At 38.3% G+C, this 7,173-nt stretch overlaps 1 long non-coding RNA gene across 1 annotated transcript; it reads right to left on the minus strand.

The window, feature by feature from the left end:
* Positions 1-5,721: 5,721 nt before the first annotated feature.
* LOC103639143 (uncharacterized) lies at positions 5,722-6,161 on the minus strand. Its single transcript, XR_002265115.1, has 3 exons — positions 6,088-6,161; positions 5,878-5,977; positions 5,722-5,787 (listed from the first exon to the last, which is right to left on the minus strand). It is a non-coding gene; the product is annotated as an uncharacterized lncRNA (long non-coding RNA).
* Positions 6,162-7,173: the final 1,012 nt, after the last annotated feature.

A 7,173-nucleotide genomic window follows, 5' to 3' on the forward strand; every position in this document is an offset into this window, starting at 1 on the left:
ATCTTATTTGTTCAGCTATGTCGTGTGAACTGAATGAATACGATCTGAGCTCTACTAAAAAATATGTTCACCATGCTATCATGGTTAGTAACAGTGACATGGCATTGTTAGAAGTACAAAAAAAATCTAAGAACGTCACATGAGTACTCCCTGCTGCCTAAATTTTATCTTCCAGTACAACCAGTTAGTGCACTCCATGTCCATGAAAATGGTGTAAGGACAAATAGGGCAAGGCAAACATGTATCACTCAAAGTACAAATGGACCAATGGAACTATTTGTATTAATAATATTAATTATATAAGTGGTAATTCTATTGGTCTATTGGCAGTATATCTTATCCATGGAAACAGTTGGTTGGACCTTGAGTTTTTTCTCTTTCATAGACACGACTGGATGCGACTTATGGCTATTTTCTCTCTATTTATAATATTTTGCAGGGCTAGAATTATTCCTCCAGCTCATTGTTTCGATAAAAAAATACCTATCAATCTTTTATGTGGCACCTCTTCAACACAACCTTTATATTCGTTCTTGCACTTGTCAGAGTATTCTAACCTTACGACCATGGTGCAAAATTAACGACATTTTTTTGTGTTTGTGTTGAGCTTCACTGTTCAGGTACTCCATCACATTCTGCTTTTACATACCTATAAATGAGTTATTTTTCATATTTTGGTATGTTGTTGTTTTCACTGAACTTTAAGAGATTTTAATTGTCAACCTCATAGCTTGGGAAACAGATGGTTCTAGGCACACTTGAAGAATAGTTGTCACTGAACTTCAAGGGATTTTAATTGTTACTGAAATTTATTGATGCATAGTGAATTTACCATTCTAATTGTTGTGACTGCATGATATCACAATAGTGACATGTCTTTTTTAGTTGTTGTTGTTGTCGGGTTGGGTGGCGCAGGAGAAAACAGTGACTGCATCGCTCAATCTATCAATCTATGAGCCAAACAAGACAAATCATGGAACAAGTGGATTGCCTCCATCTTACCATCAATGTGTTGAAGAATGGTTGGATGACAAAGGCCAAGGAGAATGTTGCAGCTATGTTATTCAGTTTATATGTGGTCCATGACAATAAAAAAGATAATGAATGAGCTAGAGAATGTGGAATGTATGCATAGCCTTTTATTCGGGTCAGCTATTAAACAAGCAAAATGGCTGGTTGAAGGGACACAACCAGTCACCATGTAGTGATTAAACAGGCTAAACTGTTGTTCAGGCCAGTAGAGGTATTTTGCAACACTTAATTAATGGATAGTGCCTTGTCGTTATAGTTCCCTATCATATTTTTATGTACCATGCATAATTTTTGATATGAGCTGTCACCTGCAAGTTTCTTAGCAGCTTATCTCTTCATCATTGTGTTAACCATGTCCATTATACAGAAAATGGTTGTCTTTGTCATGCGATAAGGCTGTCTAGAATGTTGTCACGAATAATTAGTGTTTTTATCAATGTATACTCTGACAAGGGCTGTTAGACGAGGTTCGCTTGATGTTTTGGCATGTTAGTCTATAAAAGTATTTTCACGACACTACTGATATTCTCAAACCTTATGCAGGTGGAGAGAGCACTGGAATAGATGCCAATGGAAACTCGAGGAAAGGGAAGAATGTGTAATCTCCAACTCTGAAGTAAGTTGATCTCTACCCCTTTATTCAATTTATAGCAGTGTCGTGAGTAGCAGACTATCTGAAATCAGTCAAATCACTTTGCAATTTGCAACAAAACAAGATGGGCACAATGTATGTGTTATCACAAGTCATAGGATCTTAATTCCCTCAGCCAGCATTGCTTTTTTCCTTTTTCTAATGCATACCTTTGTATTTTGTCCTTGTTCAATGTGGTACAGTTATATGAGATTACTAGGTGAGTGCCCGTGCGTTGCAACGGGAACATATAATATCATGATTATATATATAGGTATATGTCCGTGCGTTGCAACGGGAATAACAGTGCACACATAGGCCATTGTTTAGTAATGCTAGTAAGAATCAACTCAATAATCATAATAAATATTGAAGTATGCCAGTTTTATTAAAAGAGATCCAAGCAATCCCGACACACGTTTGTATATAAATATTTACGAATTCACATGTACCATGAAGTTGGACAGTCAAAGGTTACATATGCAGACGACGCACACCGTGTTGCTTGTTGTTTATAGCGATGACGCGGAATCCCAACTCTCATCCAGGTGTTCACCAGCATCATCATGCTCTATTCATGTCAGCGTGCGTGTTGTAGCCCTGCACGAGCATGACGAAGGACACCATATTCCGCTCTAGCATTCCGACAAACAACCTACACCATATTGAGAGTCTAGTATTTTCACAGAGGCTCCAGAAATACCAAGGCATACTGAAATTTTGTCTCTTCAAGTTGCCACTCACAATCCTTGAATTGCATGTATGGGGTCACAACCTAAATATTGTTATCAGGAAAAAAAATGGTGTAACAACTGATAGCATTAGCAGCTCAATTTCTAGAAAAAGTGAAGCTTAATGTCTAGATTACAGGAAACATAGAAGTAACAAGAAGTCATGTGGGCGAGTTGGTCGTTCTAGCCCCTAAGGTGCAAATCATACCGTTCATTTTATATACTATATAGCAAGTGTTATTAAAATATTTAAATATTGAGCCAAGTCTAAGTAATTTTCTAAAGATTTCAACTCCTCCCTGGGCGTGAAGTCATGTGGGCGTGAAGTCATGGAGGCAGAGACAATTGCTGCTCCTGCGCCAGAGAGAGGAGGAAAGGCTTCACGCCTCCAAGGTAGCAACAAGGCGTGAGGGGGTAGGAAAGGCTTCACGCCTCCAAGATTTCAGTCGATTCCTTGCCAGAACTATTAAATAAAGGTGTTAATGTGCATGATGAATGCTCACAGTCGATTCCTTGCTAGAACTATTAAATAAAGGTGTTAATGTGCATGATGAATATTCAGTCAATTCCTTTACAGAACTGTTAAAAAAATAGCCACAAGAGGATATGAGCAGGGTAGGAGTGAACTTAACTTCGTGATGTAGGTGGAGGTGGTCTGCGTACAAGAAAATCCGAAAAACAGAAGCTTGTTGTTACCAAGAACAATTCAGATAGTTGTTTCTATAAATAATTTCACCTGTACAGCTTCAATTCAAGTTCCTTTCGATAACATTCTCTGGATATAATTGGACAACAAATAAGAAGAAAATCAGTAGCCACAAAATGTACAATAAAGACTACGTGAAAGATAGTTATAAACCTATGATACACATGAATGCGAATTTGTGTTCCTGGGATGAAGAAACATCGTGTGCCTTTGACAAAGACCCTAGCTGCTTTTAAGCCGATAATACTGACATGTTTGACATCCCTACAAATATTTGATCAATAACAACTGATGAAATCGTTAAGTGAAGATAATCTAATGGTGAGTTGTATTGATAAAATATTTTTGTTCACTCTGAGTCAAAACTTATTGTTAACTTTCAAGCCTTCTAATTTCATTCATTATTGGTGAGGTAAAAAATGTTACACTTTATAGAGTGATTTTTCAGGCATGAGACAATAATCAAATGTGTTTTGCCGAGGTTATATTTATATATTGATATTGCTATCCTCATAATGATAAGAGGAAATAGAAAAGGCAAAGTTGTGTCCAGGGCTCCAGGCCTCTTGGTGATGTGATGAAAAGTTGGAATAAAATTATTTGCAAAGGATGGGCATTCAATCTTCATTAGTGATATAAACGAACTTTCTGCTCTCAAACAATTACATTCTTTAGGGAATGCTTTGCATGGGAATTATTGCTTTGATCTAACCATGTCAACTATGCATAATTCTTTCATAAATTGTACCTGTTATACTAATACTAAAGTAGAGATACATTACTACTGTTTACTGAATATAGTAGGGAATTTCTCCATGATGGACGCCTTGATATCGCTGCCAATGGATTCCAGTATGTCATACCTCACCAGGCAGTCCTCGCCATCGACGGCCAACGCATCCACGCTCCCGTTGTAGTTCCCAATCGGTGGCCGCAGAATGTCCAGGCGCCAGTTCACCGCCTACAACAGCAGCACATCACCACCAAAGGATCTACATGCCAATGAGTGATATTGATTATTGTACTGCGATAGTGTTGTCTACGGTGGTGAGTTCGTTCACTGACCTCGGACATTGTCTCTGCTGTCGGCTGGTCCCCGTCGAACACCTAATGGATTTCCTTGAAAACGTCACCGAACTTCTCCTTGAGCACATGCTCGATGTCCATATTCATGTCGTTGCCATGCTGGGGCACAGTTGTCGCATGCTCCTTATTATATTAATGATGCTAAACTTGATAGTTCTGGTTTCTCCCTTCAATGAAGTTTAGCAAGCTATAAGAAGGCATGTACTGTTAATTGGTAAAAGCTATTATAGTCAAAATTAAAATTGACACTATCAAAAGCAATACCTAGAGCAAAATGGCATGGAAGGTTCCTCGCTAAGTTTTGCTAGTCAGCTCTGCATTGGTAAGGTCGAACGCATTCCCGTCGGGTGTGATTTATGTTATATTATTTAGCCACATGCTCTACATCGTTGTAGTTTGTAAAAAACAGAGGAACATATGCATCATGATCATCTTGTAATTAGAACTGAAAAAAACTGGAAATGGAAACTATTAAAATAAAGATTGGAATAATGAAAAGACAAACGACTGATTAAAGTATAGTATTTTTTGCAGACAATCCACATTAGATAATCATAATGAAAAGACAAACGACTGATTAAAGTATAGTACCTTTTTTGCAGACAATCCACATTAGATAATCACTCGTAAGCATTGTTAACTTATGGTTCCGGTAAGGTATATGTTGTCCATCAGAAGATAAAGCACCAATAACATCAGCCAAAGCAAAAAGAGATTTATTTATACTTTGCGCTTCTTTCAATTGCTTTCCTGCTGAACCAGGTTTTTTCTAGATGATAGTTTCCTGGTATAACATTTATTAACAAGGCAACAATTTATCATGAATAATGCTACTATTATACACCGTCTTCAATGGCCTTACTCTTTATTAAATGTTAACAAACAACTACAGGTTCAGAATTCATTTACCCGGAATGATAGGAAAATAAGATACCTAAATCACGAGACCTTCCGTTGGTGGAATATTGCCTGAAATCAGCCATTTGTTTCTGCACCATTTTAGTAGTTCGTTGCACTCCATGGTAAAATTCAGGAACCATATCCGGGTGACTTTGATCATCGCAGCTCAAGTATGTTGCACAATCTGTGCCCTTTACCTTTGGTAGAAATAAATACGAAAAATCAATATAATGCAACGTGCCATGGAGTCATGGACACAAGCAGGACAGCATGACCAATGCGGTTCATAAGACTAATAGCACAGGGAAAAGCAGACCCAACTGTAAGAACAAAGGCAGACAGATAAACTTACCTCCTCACGAACCGGAGTCAAGCAACCATAGCCTGAAACTTTATGAACAAAAGATGGACCAAAATCATCAACATCAGATCCTGATTCATCATTTGATGTATCACTTAACATGCCCTGCCACTGAAAGAGACAAATATAGTAGTAGTTTAGAACAAGAATCCAGAAAAGCAACCAGCTTCCTGAATTACTGAAAAGCAACCAGCTTCCTGAATTACTACTGCTGAAGGCTGTAATTTTAGAATTTTACTTTCATCTGTTCCAACCGAAAGGAAGAGATGCTTCTTTCTCCACCCTCATAAATAGGTTTGGTGGTTTCCCTCATACATCCAACTTCCAAATTGTGGATCAGCTACAAATAATATATCCTTCATTACATAGAAAAACAAGGACAACATCTAGATGAATTATTTTCATGTAAACACGAAGCAGTAAAGGGTACCTTCAATATATAAGGATCATTCCATGGCCCTTTGTTCGATCCAAGGCAACCACCCTTGTCACTACATGTGCATGAACCACCAAGGAATTCTGGCAACTCACTGAGAAAATACAAGCATTATTAGAAAATACAAACATTATTAGTTATTACAGGTTGAGGGCTGAATCTTATGAAGAGAATGGGCTATGCAACCCTTGAATACAAACCTACCTCGAATCTATTACTTCAAGAAGCCTACTCTGGTAGTTCGAACCGAGCACCTAAGAGCAGCTCCAGTAGTTATGTAAAATATATCTCCTTAAAATTGTATTTAGCAAGTTTGTAAACAGCTATTGGGTGCTAAAAAATTGTGGATCTCCAACAGTTGCCATTATTTAGAGACTTAATCTGTTTGAAATCAAATTGGTGGGCCATTTGGATCCCATGCAACACAACTGTCGTATGTTGCTCCCTGTTCTAAAACGCCATACGTTCTCCCTGTTTGCAAACTAATCTGGTTAAATAGTAGTGACTGTTCTATGAAATAATTTGGCAAAATAGTAGTGATTGTTCTATGAAATATTTGGCAAAATAGTAGTGACTGTTCTATGAAATAATTTGGCAAAATAGTAGTGACTGTTCAAGAGGCACTTCAGTTCACTTCAGTTCATTTGTATGAAATAAATTCATTAAAAAAATATGTGCGTTGATGAAACCGATCAGTTCACTGATGAAACCGATGTCATCGATTCTAGCCTTTGGTGGCTGAAAACAAGAAAGGACAGAAAAACAATGACATACGAGAGTAATTGACTGCAACTGTACCACAATAGTGTATGCACCATTGACAATCCGGCATTTTCGTTACCTTGTAGCAGTGAAGGAACACGCCGGAGTCCTCGAAAACGGTGGTGGTATATCCAACAAATCCGGCGGCTGGGAAGAGATCATGCGACTACCGGGAGTGGCAGGGAGGAACTCCTGCGAAGACCGAGCAGTGGGAAGGAGGAAGAGCATAGCGCCGACGTCAAGGTGAAAGGCTATTGCCGTGAGTGAAAAACAAGCACTGGTTTTATGTCAGGATACATATAAAAGACAAGAAACTAAAGTCACCTCAAGGCGTCCGGTGAAAGAGTTGTTAAATATAAGAAGACAGAAACCCTACATGAGGCCACAATTGTTTATCCTTCCAAACTGCAATTACTTGTCCAGGAGCGCACATAAAGCCTACATGAGGGTGCAGTTAGTGTACTAACATGAAAATACTGATGTCATGAAGGTGAGGACGGGGATTAGGACGGTCATACCTGGTGGAGT

Source organism: Zea mays, chromosome 9, assembly GCF_902167145.1.
Source record: "Zea mays cultivar B73 chromosome 9, Zm-B73-REFERENCE-NAM-5.0, whole genome shotgun sequence".
NCBI classification, from domain to species: Eukaryota; Viridiplantae; Streptophyta; class Magnoliopsida; order Poales; family Poaceae; genus Zea; species Zea mays.